Source organism: Ursus maritimus, unplaced genomic scaffold, assembly GCF_017311325.1.
Source record: "Ursus maritimus isolate PB19 unplaced genomic scaffold, ASM1731132v1 scaffold_21, whole genome shotgun sequence".
NCBI lineage: Eukaryota > Metazoa > Chordata > Mammalia > Carnivora > Ursidae > Ursus > Ursus maritimus.
Window position 1 is genome coordinate 46,939,533 of NW_024424564.1, and position 16,949 is coordinate 46,956,481.

The following is a 16,949-nucleotide window of genomic DNA, read 5'->3' on the forward strand; positions in this document are numbered from 1 at the left end:
GGAACCCCCTTCTCTCGCCCTTGGCTGTTCTGAGGCCACACCTCTCCTCTTCTGGGGGCCTCTCCTAGCTCCCCATCCTCCTCCGTCGGGGCTGGGCCCCTCAACTGTCCTGCCTGTCTCCCCCAACACATCCAGAGAGCCCACATCTGCACACACATGTCCACACCCTTACACGGGGCCCTGCTCTCCCCCTGTGTGCACCTTCCCCCCTTCATTCATGGACTCACTAGGGCAGGGGCCTTGGGTGTCTTCCCAGCACCCAGCACAGGGTGAGGGTACGGTCCTCTGTGCCCAGGAAAGGAGCCTGCAGAGCCGGACACCCCTCGTCTGCACCCCCTACAGAGGCGGCTGTTTATTGAGCACTTACTGCATGCCACACCCTGCGGTGGCCTCTGTTCACTCACCCCGCCGTGACACCTTCATATGGTAGGCGCTATGACTACCGCTGTTCTGCAGATGGGGAAACTGAGATACAGAGAGGTTGCGGTTTTCCTAAGGATCACCTGGCCCCCAGGGGAGGAGGCATAAAAGTCCTCGCTCTAAACCGTTCTATCTGTATCATGCGAGAGCCACCTGCTCCCTGGAGCCTTCTGGAGGAAACTGGCGGACACTGGGTTCTCCTGACATCCTCCCGCAGCTTGCTCTGTTCCTTCCGTCCCTGGGTGCTGCCTCTGCCCCGTGTGTGTGTGCGAGAGATGTGAGACACTGAGGCTGAATGGCAGGGCGTCGCGCCAAGAGGCAGCCGTGAGCAGCTTGGCTTCCTTAGAGAGGCAAGGCCAGCCGGGGTGGGAGGCCAGGGCTGCTGTTGTCCCACTGCCACAGGGGCGGGCATGACCTTTGGTCCTTGGATTTCAGGACCAACAAGGGCTTCAGAGCCCCTTCCCACAATCTCACGTGGTTCCCCTGCAGTCAACATACCCGAGGGCACGAGCGACACGTCCCCGGGCTCCACGTGTCAGCCCAGGGCAACTGATATGGGCTTCATGACCCTCCGTGTACGTGTCTGTGCGCACGCTTCTGCACGCACACGCATCCGTGCCCGGGTGTGCCCGTGTGTGGGTTGGCCTGGGCACGTCTGTCTCGGGGTACTCAGGAGATGAAGGAGAAGGCAGAGATTGAGAGAGAAGAGTGGCTGCATCGTCACCCAGAATTCTCTGTGTGGGATGGAGCGGAAGGGGCGGCCCTCTACCCCTCACCTGCTCCCGAACACGGATCCTCTGAAGGTTGGGGCCGCACAGGCAGAAAGCGAGATGCGGCTGTTTGCCCCGGGGGGTGGGGGTTAGGGGGAGCCTCGCTGCGATGGGCAGGTGACTCTGGGCCTGTCTGAACAGGGACTCTGACACTCACCAAAGGCAGGCCCTGGCTGCTTGCTCTATCACAACCCTTGATGGGCACTTATGGGTGCTGACTGCGTGCCTGGCCTGGGGGCGGGGGGGTGGGGTGGGCCAGGCGTCTGCCCTTTCAGAGGAGCCCGTAGTCTGAGAGAGAGAGTACCCAGGAAGTTCGGGGATCTGAGGTGTGAGCGGTGTGGGGGCGGTGAAGGCTGCCGAGGAAGGCTGGGAGGTTAGGGAGGGAGATTTGAAGGTTAGAGACTGATGGGGAGAGGGAGGGCCCCTATTCACAGAACCCTAGAATGTGAAAGGTCTTCGGAGATTACCTCATTCCAGTCTAGTTTATACAGAGGGAAACTGAGGCCCAGGGACAAGGAATGACTTGCCCAAGACAATGAGGGAGTCAATTCGAGTCCATTCAACAAGTAGTTCTTCAGCCTTTGGGGCACCAGGAGGAGGACTCAGCCTGAAATAAGGGCCCGTCCTGCCTCAGTTGGCTGTGGTCTGGTGGGCAATGGACACACAGAGAAGCACCACCCAGTGCCATGAGTGTGACCATCAAAGCGTGTGAAAAGCAGCTGGGTGAGGGGGAATGGAGGACTGTTGTCTAGGCAAGACTTCTGGGCAGAGGTAGCATCTGGGTTGGGCTTTGAAGGATGAAGAGGAGTTCAAAAGGCTGAACAGGAAAAGGAAGGGATTAGTTTCCAGGTGACCAGGGGGTTTGAGCTGGTTTCTGTTTACCACCCTTGAAGGCAGCCGCCAGTCTTTCCTCCATGGGCACCCGTTCTCTTGGAGATTCCAAGCAGGCTGGGATGGCAGGGGGGTTTTGGTGTGTTTCCGTCCTGAGGCAGGAGAATGGATTACGGGTTTCCCAGGGCCCCAGGTTCAGCCTGGTTGCAGGGCCTTGATCCAACCCCCTTCCATTCAGTCAAAGAACATGAACTGGGCACCAATTATGACTAAACCTTACCCCGTGGGGAGGATTTCAAGAGGCAAAGAGGAAAGAAGGGCATTCCAGGAGAAGGGAACAGCATGAGCAAAGGTGTGGTTGCTGGAAAGCAGGGCCGTGTTCAGCAGTATCATCTATTTTGTGTGGCTGGAGCAGGGGGCATGAAGGGAGCAGTTCAAGATGCAGCTGGAAAGACAGGCCAGTGCTGGAGCTGGAAGGCTTTAGGGAGGAGTTGGGGCTTTAATCTGGGGCAAGCAGGAGATGCTAATGGATTTTGAGCAAGAGCAACTCCCTCAAGAGCCCAAGACTGGGCTTGGAGCTTAAGAGAACACAGAAGGCTCCCGGGGAGCCTGGACACGGTGTGCTGGTAAATGCTTAACGACCAGCCTGCTGGGGGAGAGGGTGGCCATCCAGGGACGGATTTCCACAATGTAAAGTCTCCCACCAGGGCCAATTTCAAGCTTCCCAGCTGACATCAACAGGCTTGGAATGTTCCAGAAAATTTAACAACTGGCTCTCTCGTGCTGGTATGAGTTGACTCCTACACACCTCATCCCCCAGGTTCATCAGCTGTAATTTCCAGTGCTCAGCCCCCTTCTCTCCAGGTTCGCTTCCAGTGTGACCTTCGCGTGGGAGCCTAGGGATAGAGACCTACCTGAGAGGTTTGTCCACACTCGGGGGTTCTGAGCCCCCAGGCCCTGTGCGTTTGAGCCTTGGCTCAGCTGGTCCCGTGCTGGGTGACCCAGGCCCACCTCTCCCTCCTCTGGGCTGACTTGCTTTTCGGGGTCCTTCTGGGCTGAGATGATGATGCAGCAGGGAAGTGTGGGAGGCAGAGGATGGAGCTGGGAAGGCCTCGGGAGCATGGGCAACCGCTCCCTGGGAGTAGGGACCAGCCCCACCCCCAGCTCGTTCGCCTGAAAATCCATCAGATCACCAGCTGGTGCTGGGGCAGGAGGGGTCCTTCGAGGTGAGGGGACTGGGGACAGGGTTGGGGGCATTGAGAGCCCCACGGGAGGCCCTGCGCTACAGACCACCAATCCCTCAAACCCTGCCAGGGGAGAGCGGGTTTCTGGGCCTTGATACAAGTTGGTTCCTCTGCCTGGTGCCACCCTCTCCCTTCCTGTCTCTTGGCAAACTCTACTCCTCTGTCAGGCCTCAGCTTCAGCGCACCCCTTCCAAGAAGCAGAGTTAAGAGCACAGGACCTGTGAGGCCCCGGATAATCTTAGTCTTTCTCAACCCCATTTGTAAAATGGGAACAATGTTACGGCGTAGCTTGTAGGATGGCTCCGTGAGAAGCACTTGGCACTTAGAGCCCTACTTCTGATCATCGTGAGAGTGTTATCACTCCTTCGTTACCGCCCCTTCCCCCAAGTCCTCCCAGTAGGCTTGGCCTCTGAGTCCCCCCCATGCCTGGTGGGTACCCCTTCAATCAGGTGGTAATTATGGCCATGTCTGTCTCTCCCACGGGACGGTGAATGCCTGAAGGTGGGGATTGGTCTGACTTGCCTGGGGGGCTCCAGAGCCCAGCCCGAGCCCAGCCCAGGCATAGGCCTCACACTCTTTTAGGTGAGGGACTGACCCCGGCCAGGTCCCTGGCCTTGCCTCCGACACCGACCTGCCCGGGGTCCTGGCCAAGCGGCTGCTCCCCACCGAGCCTGGGTTTCCTCGTGTGTGACCTGGATGACCTCTGAGGTTACTTCTTCCAGCCCCCAAACGCTGTGAGCCCATGTCCCAAACCCGAGTCACCATCCTGCCCCTGAACCAGCCCCCACCCTCTCCTCTGCTCTGTCAATGGCTCCACTGTTCTCCAGTGACCCAGGCGTGAAACTTCGGAGTCATTTTTGACTCATCCGCCTCTTTATCCCCTCACGGCTAATCATCAGCCACGACAGTTTTTCCTTCAAAATGTTGCTCACATCCGTTGTCCCCTCTCTGGTATTCTGGTCCCCTCTGTCTGCAGCCGGGAGGGCGTTGCCCACTTTCTGACCGGCCAGCATCCTCTCCTCTCCTGTCACGGCCATCTCCCCAGCAGAGCTCCCCGATGTCGCCGCTATGTCCCCCCTGGAAATGCACACCTGTCCCCTGGCGGGGATTAGCAGCCCTTGAGTCTGTCAGCAGGGAGGCTGGGTGTGCCCAGGAGAGACTGGCAGGAGGGGGGCCCTGAGTGGAGCATGGGGGTGCACTTCCCAGGTCGCTGGGGCTTGTCTCCGAGCGCTCACGCACACATCTGTGCACACATCTGTTCGGGAGACCCAACGCTGAGTGTGAGGCGGGGACTCGGGTGATTAGACAGAGCCTGTCCCCGCGGAGCTCACACCCGACAGGCCCCATACTGTGGGGTGTACAAGGGGCCATGGGTGCTCCTCCCTCGGCCCAGAATCAGGAAGCCTCACAGGGGAGAGAGAGTTGGTTCTTCGGAATGGTGTTTCTGGCCCGGAAGCCGCCTCTCTGTGGAGCTGTAAGAGGGCCCAGGATGGGCTGATGTTTGGGGTGGCCGGTGCTGGAAGGGGCGAGGCTGAGCAGGGCTTGGTGGGCCGGGGAGGGGCCCCTGCTGGTCAGAGGTGGGCAACCTCAGGGACCCTTTCTGCCATCTGTAATTCATGTCCCCTGAATAGAGCTGACTCCCTGACCCTAGGAGGCCACATTCTGCGGCCCCGCGCTCTACAGTTTACACAGTGCTGGCCTTCCCTGGTTCCTGGTCTTGCTTTACCAGCCCCGCGAGGGGGCCCTGGGCAGCTCGTCACTCCCATTTGACAGATGAGGAAGCCGAGGCTCACAGAGGGGAAGGGGCTTGTCCAGGGTGACCAGCTAGTCTTCGCCAGAGTGAGGCCTGGGCTTTCCCTGGCCCTGGATGCCAGACTCTAGAGGTTGAAGGGAGGGAGGGAGGGGCTCAAGCTCCAGGGCCCATGTCCACCTGGGGAGGGGCTGGCTCCGTGGGACCCAGATGGGGGGACAGGCCCAGCTGCTGGGAGCCCGGGACTGAGAATTGTGCCCCCTGGGCCTCAGCAAGGCAAACCCTGCCGCGTGGGTGCAGCCTTTGGGGCCGAGCCCGCTCCGGGTGCCCTGGGGTGGGGGTCGGCCTGAGGGAGCGGGAGGGACTGGGTGGCGGATTTGTGTTTCCACTTGATTCCCTCAGTTGTTTTTCAAGAGCTGTGGCAGGATCCTGAGGGGCGGGGCGGAGGCGGGGAGACCTCAGGAAGGCAGGAAGGCGCCTGGGGGGGGGAGCCCCGCTGCCCGCCCCCCATGTGACTCCTCCAACTGACGACAGTGCCACATGGAAGGGCCTCGAGGCTTCCGTCCTGCGCTGGCAGGACGAGTGTGTGACGTGGGCCAGGGCACTGGGCCCGCACTGGGTGACTTCCCGCGTGACCCTCACTGTCTCCAGTGCTCTTTCCATTGGAGGCCAACCCCTCTGACTGTGGGGTAGGAGAGGCCCGTGACCGTCGCCTGACCCCCACTTCCAGCACAAGCCCAAGGGGCAGGTACCTAGAGCCAAACCTGGGCAGGGCTGGGGGGGGGGTGGCGGGGCCCCGAATCCTGGGATTTTGTGCGGTGCCCTCCCCCACCTCCCCACCGGCTCTCCCAGTCCCCCTCCAGCCTGTCCGGCGGCCCCTTCTCAGCTCGATCTGTTGTCCACAGCCAGACCCCCCTCTTCCTGCTGCCTCCCACCACCGTTTCAGGCCTCCTGCCTTGCCACAGGCCATCCGTCTCTTGACTTCCCCAGGCCTGGCCAGGTTGGGCTCACTGTCCTCCCTTCCAGAACTGCCCACACCCTTGTCCCTGGGCCCAAGGCCCAGCCTCTCCCCTTCCACTCACCTGTGTGTCCTGGTCCTGTCTGCCCTTTTCAAATGGTGGCAGGAGTGGGGACAGCTACTCCTGGCTTCGGAATCCACTCAGCCATCTTACGCTGTGTGCTGGCCCGCGAGTCCTGGCCCTTCTCTGGGCCTCAGCTTTCTCCCCAGTGAAGCAGGGCTGGTAGGTACAGAGCCAGCAGCCTCCTGCACTAGCTCTGAGGAGACAGGTGCCCAGCGCAGGGTGGGGTGGGGGAGGGAATGGAAGAGCTCACAGGAGCCAGGCCTCACACCAGCTGTACAACCCTGGGCGATACTGATATTTCTCTGCGCCTCAATTTCCTCCTCTGCAAAATGGGTATAATAATAGTTCCTTCCCTTGGGACTGAATGAACTACTCCCAGGGAAGGGATTCCCCACCTGGCCGGGGTGGGGGAGGGCTCCCTAGAGGGGCAGCCCTCATGGCTCTGGACAGTGATTGGCCGACAAAGACGCACGGGACAGAGCTCCAGGCCAGGTGGAAACCAGGAGCTTTAAGCTGAGACTGGGAGGCAGGGAGGTGAGACCTGGGGATCTGGCCCAGGGGAGCAGGGGCCTTCCAGGATCCCACCCCAGCCTCCCCACCCTGCCTCTCCAACCAGGGAGCTGATGTCACTTCCTGCTTTGCAAGCTGGTTCCCTTCTCTGTGCCTTTACTTGTGGAGGTCCTTCCGTCTCCAGGCCTTCCTGCGCAAACCCTCCCCACCCTCCCTAATACATACAACTACAGCTTGACTCCTCCAGGAAGCCTTCCCTGCTTAGCCATCTCCCTCCCTCTCTTGTCAGCACCGCCTGCCCCACAATCCACTGTGTTGGGTTATCTTGTAAATGGTGCTCAGCCTGGAACCCACAGGAGCCCAGGAGCTGCGTCCCCTCCCAGCAGCAGTCTCCATGCTGGCTTTACACCCACCCATATGCCCAACCCTTGCTACCCTCCTAAGGGGCCAGGAGGGATAAGGGACCATCGGAGAGTTGCTGTGGAGGTCAGAGAGGTCAAGGGTCTGCCCAGGGCCCACAGCAAGGTGGGGAGCAGACAGGAACACAGCACTCACTTGCACTTTCTCTCTCTGTCTCTCCGTCTCTGTCTCTGTCTGTCACCTGCCTCCCGGTGCAGAGCCCCGGGCTGGAGCCTAGTAGGGACATGTTTCCTTTCTGCTCACCTGGAACTCCGGAGTCTGTCTTGCCTTTGTCCCTCTGGGCCATGCAGCCTTCCTTCCCTACCCTCTGGCCTGTCTGCCTTTGGAGGGTCCCCTGAGACTGTCACTATTCTCTGTAGCCACTGCCCCGCCCCACCCCACTGCTCTAGGTGCTTGACCTTGACCGGGGCTGAGCCGAGGTACCCGAGGTACCCGCAGTTGCCCTGAGAGCGCACAGAGGGTACAGGGAAAGCTGTCACTAGGGTAGCGGGGCTCTGCCCCTTCCCGGCTGGTGACCCTGAGCCATCACTCACCTCCCAGAGGCTGAGATTCTACCCCCTGAGTTTTATCAAACCTGCAAGGTGTGCGTGCTTTCCCAGACGAGGAACCTGAGGCTCTGGGAAGCCAGGGACGGGCCTGAGGTGGGAGGTGGGAGGTGGGAGGTGGGTCCCTGCTTTGCTGGGCCATTTGCAATATCTCAGCAGCGCGGGGCTCAGGGGGGCAATGTCCTGAGAGTTCTTTGTGAGGCTGTGAAAACTTCCCAAAGAAGAGGCTTTGTTCTTCAAGCTGGGTGTCCACGGGCCAGGTTCACCCTCCAACGGTGCCACTGTGGGGGCCCGGAACCCCCTGATTATGAACCACTCCCGGAGGGGCAACCTTGCTCTCTTTAGGAACCTGCCTGTTCCCCTCTTAACACATAGTAGGTTCCGGGTCATCATGAATTCAAAGAATGATTGGACCATACTTATGAGGGCGTGGGCAGCATGGGGGAGTGGCCGCCGGGGATGGGAGCACATAGGGCGTGGGGGGGCTGGTAGGTCTCTAGCCCTCACCCTTGACCTCCTACAGTTTATTCCTTCCGTGGCAGCCACAGTGTCCTTGTCAAAATGGAACTCAGACCACACCACTCCCTGCTCCAAGCTCCTGCGGGCCCCTCACACCTGGGTTCCTCCAGCACCTCCACCCCATGATCTGACCCCCGTTCCCTGGTCTCGCCTTGTTCCCCTCGTTCCCTCTGCTCCCACCACTCTGGCCTCCTGGCTGCTTCTAGATTCCCCGGCACATTCCCTCTCAAGGCCTTCACACATGCTACTCTTAACGGTCTGGAACATTCTGCCCAAGACATTCTTCCTCTCTTCATTTAGACCTTTGTCAGACAGCACACCCTTCCCGGGGCCTCCCCTGACCACCGTTTCTAATGTACGCCCTTCCTGTCTGTCCCTCCCCGGACCCTGCTTTGTTTGCCATCAGAGAGCTTGTGGCCACCGGACATTAGCTTGTATATTTGCTGGTTTATTGTCCATCCTGACAAGAACATTCTCTCCATGAGGGCAGGAGTGGTCTGTTTTGTCCACTGCTGTGACCCCAGAGCTAGGACAGTGCTGGGCACATGACTAGCGCCCAACTCTTGTTTGTAGAAGGACGGAAGAAGGGAGGCGGGAAAGACCTCTTTCTTTTGCTTATCCATGGGGTGCCTCCCCTGTGTGGCCCTGGGTTAGGTGCTTCTAGAACAAGTAGCACCAGCAGAGGGGACAGCAGCTCACTCGAGCCCAGCTGACCCCAGGGTGGCGACGGTCATGAAGTGAATATAGGTGAGGTGCCCAGAGCACCAGAGCTCTTTGGGCCTTCTTGGCTGCATTACCGCATGTGGTCTCTAGGAGCCTGAGAACCAGGGCTGGTGGCTGGAAAGTGGGGGAAGAGGAGAAAGCTGGGTAGGGATGAAAGAGATTTAATTAAATTTTAGGAAAAATTTTCTAACAGGCAACACTGTGCAACAAGGAAGGGACTTCGTCGGGAGGAAATGTGCTCCCTGTCAGCAGAAGGAGGCAAGTGGAGGCTGGTGGCCCTGGAACCCGGTCCGACCAGCCCCAGGACCTGAAGCCGTAAGATGTAAGGACTCAGGGGAGCCCTCCCCGAGGCTGGGGTGGGCCAGGCTCTGGAGTTGGAGCAAGCATGGGTCAACTGGTCTGACCAGGCCCAGGAGCCATGGCTCCAGTCCCCCGGTCCAAAGGCTGCTGGGACTTGGCCAAGCAGCCATATTGGGCCTCTGGACCTGGGATCCACAGACCAGGCCTGGGAGACAGGAAATCGCCCTGCTGAGGGCCTGAAAGGCCCCCTAGCATGCCCTCGCTCCCTCCCCACCTCCCACAGTGGCCTCAGGCCCCTGCGGCCCGCGCCCATGGGGTTAAATCTCTCCCTGTCTCTCTCTGCTCCAAGTTGTTTTCCAAGTGAAGCAGAGAATGGTTCTCTTGTTACCAACATGGCTTCTGGGCATTGGGTAATGCGCTCCCTCTTCTCCCTGCTCCGCTCCACAAAGGGACCTTTTGTTCCTCTCCCTGCCCCTCTCTCTGGCTCTTCCCCGGCCCCCCACCCACCCCGACTCCCTCCTCCCCGCCTCCCGCCCCACACTGCACCCCTGGGCTGCGAGGAGTGACCGTGGTCTGGCCGCAGTGCCCTCCCTCTCCCGAGGCGCCCAGGGAGAGAAGGGGCCTTGTGGCCGCGGCGGCCATTTTGAGAGCGGCCATTCCAGGTGGTCCCTGGCTTCTGAGAGGCTTGCGGGGTTGAGGAAGCCACAGCGGGGTGGCTGGAGCTCAACAGGAGTTCTTGTGGTGCACCTCCTATTTTCCAGGGAGAGGGGGGCCCTCCCACTGGCCGCCCCCACCCGGGCCGCCTCCTTGCTCCGAGACAAGACATCTTCCCACATCCACCATCTTGCTTGACCAGCACAACAGCCCCCAAGGCAGGAGTGACCCCCTCCTTCCACAGGTGGAGACTGAGGCTCCGTGGGGTAAGTGTCTGTTCCAACCAGGGGCTCCGTGAGCAGGTGCTGACACTGGACCGAGCCCTGTGCTCCCCCCGCCCCAAAACCTCTCCAGGAAAGAGCCCTCAGAGTATGCCCTGACCCATGGGAAACACTGAGATAGAAGCCTAAAACCAAATTTACCGGATTGTTTTTGGAAATGGAGCAGATTGTGCCCAAGATGGGAGTGTCAGGAAGCCAGTCAGATGTTGCAGTGTCTGCTCTCAGGGGATTCAGTCTCTGTCCACTGTCCCCTCCTTTGCCCCCTCACACAGTCCTTCAAGGCAGGCAGGGACAGGCCGACGACAACATTTTTCAGATGAGGAAACAGGCACAGAGAGGATACACAGCCAGGACTTGGCGCTCACCCAACCGACTCCAGCTCTGGTTGTCTCTTTCCAGGGCTGCTGCCCACCCCTGCAGAGGCCCAGGGGCTTGGGGAGGAGACTTAGGTCGATCACAGCAGCCCCAGCCACCCTGTCCGCAATCACAGGAGCCAGAGCCCTGAGGAGGTTGTGCTCAGGTGCCTCAGACGTCCACTCTGTCCCCGTGTCTGCAGAGCCGTGAAACAGAGCTCCTCGCGGTGCTAGCAGTGGGCACTCGCCCGTAACCACAGAGCTGGGGCTGCGGCCTTTGGGCCACAGCGAGAAGAGGTAAAATGGGTAGACTGGGGTGGATGGATGGATGGATGGATGGATGGATGGGTGGATGGGTGGATGGGTGGATGGGCGGCTGGGGGGAACAGAGAGAGAGGGAAGACTTATTCAGAGTTGAATACATCCCTGGGCCTGCCCTCAAGGAGCCACAGTCCAGGAGGAGAGAGAACCCAGTAAAGAGCCAGCATGCTGCACGACAGGGCACCTGGGAGCTCACCACTAGCTGGGAGGTTGAGGAAGGAAGGCTTCTCGGAGCAGGTGACCGAGGATGGAACCTGAAAAGATGAGGATAAGTGAACTAGGCAAAGAAATTGAGACCGAAGCTGGGAGGGGTGCTGGCATAGGGGGTGGGGCTGGGGCTGGAGCTGGGGAGAAGGTGAGTGGTGTGTGATGGGGTGAAGGGGCCATACCAGTGTGCCAGAGCAGAGTGGGGGCAGGGCAGGTGGGAGAGGTGGGCAGGGGAGGAACCGCGTGGGCTGCCGAGGGTAGTCGGGGAGCTCCTGAGGACCTAGTGTACCCCGAGACGGTGCATGAACTAGATCCTGAGGGCAGTGCGGGGGTCACTGGAGGATTTTCAAGGGGTCAGATTTGTGTTCTGGAAAGATCATATGGGCTGGGTCTGTGCCAGTCTGGTTTATTACTGTTTTCCCAGCACCCAGCTCAGTGCCTGGCGTACAGTAGGTGCTCAATAAATGTCTTAAATCAATACACGAATACCAACAGTGTACCCTGAGGTAGTGGTTAACTCCAGTCATAGAACCTTGGGCCTCAGCTCCCTCCTTTGTAAAACGAGGGTAACAACCCTGTCTCTTGGGGGTGCCGAAATGGCGGAGGGATGGAGCTTGAGGCAGGGCTTTGCTCGGTGTCCTGCATGATGCCCATGCTCCATTACTCTCCCTTTCTGCTACGTGCACAGGACGCACTGTGGGCGAGGCTGCGGGCGAGATGGAGGCAGGGAGCAGGTAAGGAGGAGCGGGGTCTTCCGGGCAAGAGGAGAATACCAACGTCGATCAAGGGCTTAAGGGCTTCAGGCATTTTACTCTTATAACCCTCAAAACAAACTAATGAAGAAGGCGGTATGGTCACCCCTGTTTTATTGTCCAGGAAACCGAGGCACAGAGAGGTGATTTGCCCAAGGCCCCGAGGCTGGTGAGCGGGGGACGGAAGTGCCCTGGATGCCAGACCCCAGTGACCCCTGAGCTGGGGATGGCGATGGTTTGGGCAGCCACCGGGGGAGGGGACAGAGTCTGAACAGATGGACCAGTTGGTGGGGGACAGGTGGGGGGCAGAGGGCGGGAGGCATCAAGGATACCCCTCGGTTTCTGGCCTGGGTGACCTGGTGGAGGTCATTGCGTTTCCTGAGCGAGGGACACCACAGGACAGGCAGGCTTGGGGAGGAAGGACACGCTGAGTCTGGGGGACATGCCCGGGAGATTTGGGCTGGGGATGTGGCCGAAGGTGAAATGAGCTCTGGGGGCAAGTGGGAGGCATGTGTGGGATGGAGGAGCCCCCCCCCCCGGAGCTGGTGTAGCAGACGTTATACAGCATTTGCTCCACGCGGGACATTACCTGAGCCCTCGCGTTACCTGAGTCAAACCCTCCCAACAAACCCTGTGAGGACCACCGTTACCATCCTTACTTCCCGTCCCAACGGACAGTGAGAGGTCCCAACTGCCCCGGTGGCCGGGGCTGCGATTGACCCAGCGCCCAGGCCCAGGCTGGGGACATGTAGAGAGGCTCCGGGGGCTGCTGGGTGTGAGCAGCGGTGGGGGCACCTGCAGAAGAGAGGAGGACGATGCAGGCCTGCCTCATTGGCCCCTTTGGTACGTGGTCCGGTCAGCTCCCCTCCCCATGCCTGCGCCACCCCCACGGGCCCCAGGCCTTGTCTCTGTGTCGGAGGAGGCCAGCAGGGAGATGGGGCCAGCTCTGCTCTCGGGACCTCTGCGGGGCCTGACGGTGGGTGAAGGGCACGTGGTCTGGTCCCAGGGGTGCAGAGCTGGAGGGCTGGATGGGGTGAGCAGCAGGAGAGCAGAAAGGTTCCAGGGATAAGGGCCAGGGGTCGGCACGCGGAGGATGGTAATGTCCAGCTGGGCGTTAGGGGCAGGGGCTGGGGCGTCCTGGCACAAGCTGCCTGGTCCTCGAGGCTGTTTCCATTCTGTGAGCTCAGGGCCTGGGGCGCGGCTGCCCCTCAGTGAGAGCTCGATGGCGGAGCCGTTGTGCCGCCATCACGGCTGGGCGAGGGGCAGAGTCAGAGCTGAAGGCCCTGGGGAGCTCCCAGCCCACCGGGGAGGACAGACATTTTGCCTGATGACAGGACCCCGGGCATAGGGCTCCCGGGGAAGAAGCTTGCTACTGCCAGCTTTGCAAGGTACGTGGGCACAGGGAGAGGTAAGCCCAGGCTGGGCTTCAGTTTCTGGGGACAGGTAGCAAGTGGGGTGCCGGCAGGAGCAGAGGCCTGGGGAGTGGAAGTGGCGGCGCCTGGGGAATGAGTTGGTGATCTAGTGTGGCCAGCGTAGGGGGCCCAGGAGACGAGGGGGCTGGACGGGGGGAGAAGGGGCTCTCCTCTGCAGGCAGTGGAAGCCAGGGAAGATGCGAGGGCTGGAAGAGAAGCCACTGAGGTCTGGAGAGCAGAGGGGATGAGCACAGCTCTGACTGAAGAGGCACAGAGGGGCTGGAAGGGACGCCTGGGTGGCTCAGTCGGTTAAGCGGCTGCCTTCATTTTGGGTCATGATCCTGGGGTCCTGGGATCGAGTCCCACATGTGGCTCCTTGCTCATCAGGGAGTCTGCTTCTCCCTCTGTCTGCTGCTCCCCCTGCTTGCGCTCTGTCTCTCTCGCTGACAAATAAATACATAAAATCTTGAAAAAAAAATAGAGGGCCTGGACAGACAGCATGGGGGGGTGGCAACAGGGCTGGGGACACTAGTGGGTGTGGGTGTGGCCTGAGAGGTCAGGTGGGGGGCCAGGTAGGGGCAGGTGGTGAGGTCAGTCCTAGGGGCAGGTGGTGAGGTCAGTCTGGTGGTGGGCAGGTGGAGTTGGAAGTCCTCAGGGACCCCCGGGAGGAGACAGTTGGTTTCAAGGGTCTGGAGACTGGGATCCGGGAGCGTGGAGAAGCCGGTTCAGTCATGATCCCTCAGGGAGAGTGGGCGCCCGGGCAGAGGAGAGGCGCCCAGCTGGGAGCAGGCGGAGGGGCTCAGAGAAGGGGACGTGTTGTCACAGAAGGCGGGTGGCCTGCAAAAGTAGCTCAGAGAGACAGGGAGAGAGTTTGGGGCGGGGCTCCCATGCATGGAGCCTTCACCAGAGCAGGCTCAGGGGCGGGGGGAGAGTGGAGGGGCGTTCGGCCAGGAAGTGTAGACCGCAGGTGGGGACAGGTCCTCAGGGAAGCTCGGAGGCCGGGAAGACAAGGGGAGCTAGAGGGTAATAGCTGAAGGGGACGCGAGGATCATGGGTTGTTCTTAGAAGTGATGGTGCAGCACAGAGGTGGGCTATGTGGGGGAGGGGCTCCTGGAGGGGGGGGTCCTGAGCTGGATGGGGGCCCTCCAGCTGGAGGGAGGGAAGGGAATGGGATGGGAGCTGCAAAGTCATTTGCAGGCCAAAGGAGGGGAGGTCAAGGGACTCCTGCCCAGGGGCCTCTCCTCTGCGGTGGAGGACAGGAGTGGAGAGGTAAGGGGCTGCAGGGGGGTCCTGAGGTTTGGTGTCTCCACAGAAGGCCCTGGAAGAAGGAAATCTTGGGGATCAGAGAGGTTGGGTGAAGCTGGGGGAGGACCTGGCACAGGCAGCCGCTGGACTGAGGGGGGCCCGGGTCTAAAATGACAGCGTCCTTTCTCCTCCGGGTGTTCTGAGCGCAGGCCTTGTGCTCATGTCCTGAGGGGCCGTGGGCCTGTCGTCCAGAAGCTTATTTGCCGCTTTCCGGAGGTGTTCCTGTCCTGGTCTGGGGCAGCCTGTCATTCCCTTGCCCAGTGCAGGAGGCAGAGAGGCTCCCAGACCCTTCCCGTGGCCTCCGGGCACCTTCCCTCAGGGGTGGGCCGCACTCCCTTCTGCCCCACTGGCTGCCGGTCCCCAGCTCCGCACACAGTAGGCCCTGACACCGATGGCCTGCGTGCTTATATGCTGTCCCACATATCCAAGCACCGCCCCGTAACTCCCTGTGCCCCCTCCCGGGAGGGCTGAGTCGACCAGACTCAGGGCAGGCCTTGCTGTGGCTCCCCATCCATCAGCACCTCTCCCGAGGGAGCCGTGCACCCACAGCCCCCGATCTCCCCCTTCCGACACAGTCTCCACACCTGGGTGCTCTGATTTCAGAGCCCAGAGCTGAATAAGAGGAAGGTCATCAGAAAGGAGCACGGACAGCGTGCCTGGGTGGCTCAGTCGGTGAAGCATCTGCCTTGGCTCAGGTCATGATCTCAGGGTCCTGGGATCGAGTCCCGCATCTAGGCTCCCTGCTCAGCGGGGAGTCTGCTTCTCCCTTTCCCTCTCCCTCTGCCACTCCCCCTGTTGTGCTCACTCTCTCTCTCATTCTCTCTCTCTCAAATAAATAAAAATCTTAGAAAAAGAAAGGAAGAAAGAAAAGAAAGAAAAAAAAGGAAAGAAAGAAAGAAAAAAAAGTGCAGACAGAGGGACAACACAGGCAGAAGAAAACAGTTGCTTACACTTAAAAATTTGCTAAGAGGGTCAATCTTATGTCGAGAATCCTTATCAAAAAATAAACAAAACAACAAACAAAGTTGCTAAGTTGGCCTCATTGATAACAGCCTGTGCCACCTACTTTCCAGGGAGGACACGGAGCCACAGGGTAAGCACAGGACAGGTCCCTGCCTGGCGGCTGCGCACCACAAGACACAGGGACGCCAACTGGACTCCGTTACCGCCGCCTCGACCGGGTACAAGGGGAGGCCGATTTCCATGGCGCTTTGTTAAAGCGAACTCTGTATAAACAGTTCTATACAAAGATGTAGCGTATGACTGCCGGCCGCCCCCTTCATGCTCAGCGGTCGGGGACCGTCACGGTCCTGGGGCACAGTCTGATGCAGCCATTAACAATGATGTTTAGGGGTGCCTAACATCAGTCCCTGGAGCTCAGGCCCTCGAGCATCTGGCTCTTGATTTCGGCTCAGGTCATGACCTCAGGGTCATGGCATCGAGCCCCGAGTCGGGCTCCACGCTCAGCAGGGAGTCTGCTTGAGGTTCTCTCTCCCTCTGCCCCTCCCCCAGCTCGCAGGCTCTCTAAATAAATAAATAAATAAATAAATAAATAAATATTTTTTTATAATGATGTTTATGGAGAATTTTAATGACCTAAGAAGTGTTTTCGGTCTCATCTGAAGTGAAAACCAAGATGTGACACGCTACGGGCGTGTGTGTAATTCAATAAAAAGCAAAAAGAAAAAACTACATGCTGTGAGCTCGACCTCATTTAACGACTGCAGGCAAAAACCTGAAAGAAACTCAAAAGCGCGAACCTTGCTATTTCTGGGGGGTGCAACTGTGAGTGACTGACACATTTTCAGGGCTTCGTCGTTACCGCATTTCCAGATTTCTACCATAAACGCTTTGAGATGTTCAGGTTATTTGAATAAAGGCGCGGCGCGTCTCCCGTCTTCAAGGAGCCCCCGTCTCTGGAAAATCTTCTTTTAGGGCCTGGGAGTGTGTGTATACATTTTGCAGCTGGAGGCAGAGCTTGGGTCAGCTAGGGGGGTGTGTTGACGGCAAATAATGGAAACCCAGTAACATTGAGGGGGTTGCCCCCCCCCCCCGCCAGGTCACAGGAAGTCCCCGTTAGGCCACCCAGGGCTGCTGCGGCTCCATGATGCTGTCGTGGACAATGCTGCTATCAAAGAGCAGGCCTGTTATGCCCCCCAAACCCCTGCCTTTCCAGCTCCTGTCGCCCACACGCGATGCATCCTGGGACCGAGAAAAGCCTGTGCACCGCCCCCCCACCCGCAGGCCTCACTGGAGGTGTGTCTGTGGGCGGGGCCAGGCAGCCTGGGGCGGGCCGGGGGGGGGGCAGCTTGTGGGAGGCTGTTCGGGAAGATGTGACCTGTCCTGGGTCACACTGCCGCTCAGGGAGCCAGATCAATGAAGAACGGATGGATGGATGGATGGATGGAGACAATTAGAACCTGGCTCTCAGCTCTTCTCCCCACCCGAGTGACAAACTGCCGAGTCCAAACATGTAACAGGGCCCATCAGTCCCTGGAAGACCTGGCCCTGCTGACCTGCTTAGCCTCATGTCTCACCACTGAACTGCTA

The 16,949-nt window shown here is 59.7% G+C and overlaps 1 long non-coding RNA gene across 2 annotated transcripts in view; it reads left to right on the forward strand.

Annotated features, from left to right (window-relative positions):
• LOC103676391 overlaps positions 1 to 15,862 on the forward strand; it is a 49,924-nt gene extending 34,062 nt beyond the window's left edge. The window contains exons 1-6 of one of the 2 annotated variants that reach the window (XR_572087.1): positions 5,641 to 5,763; positions 9,008 to 9,136; positions 9,876 to 10,034; positions 10,449 to 10,699; positions 11,619 to 11,664; positions 15,473 to 15,862. This is a non-coding gene — a long non-coding RNA (uncharacterized LOC103676391). Of the gene's footprint in view, positions 1 to 5,640; positions 5,764 to 9,007; positions 9,137 to 9,875; positions 10,035 to 10,448; positions 10,700 to 11,618; positions 11,665 to 15,472 lie in introns of those variants that run through there. The other variant, XR_572086.2, reaches the window with a different exon arrangement.
• The last annotated feature ends 1,087 nt before the right edge of the window (positions 15,863 to 16,949 follow it).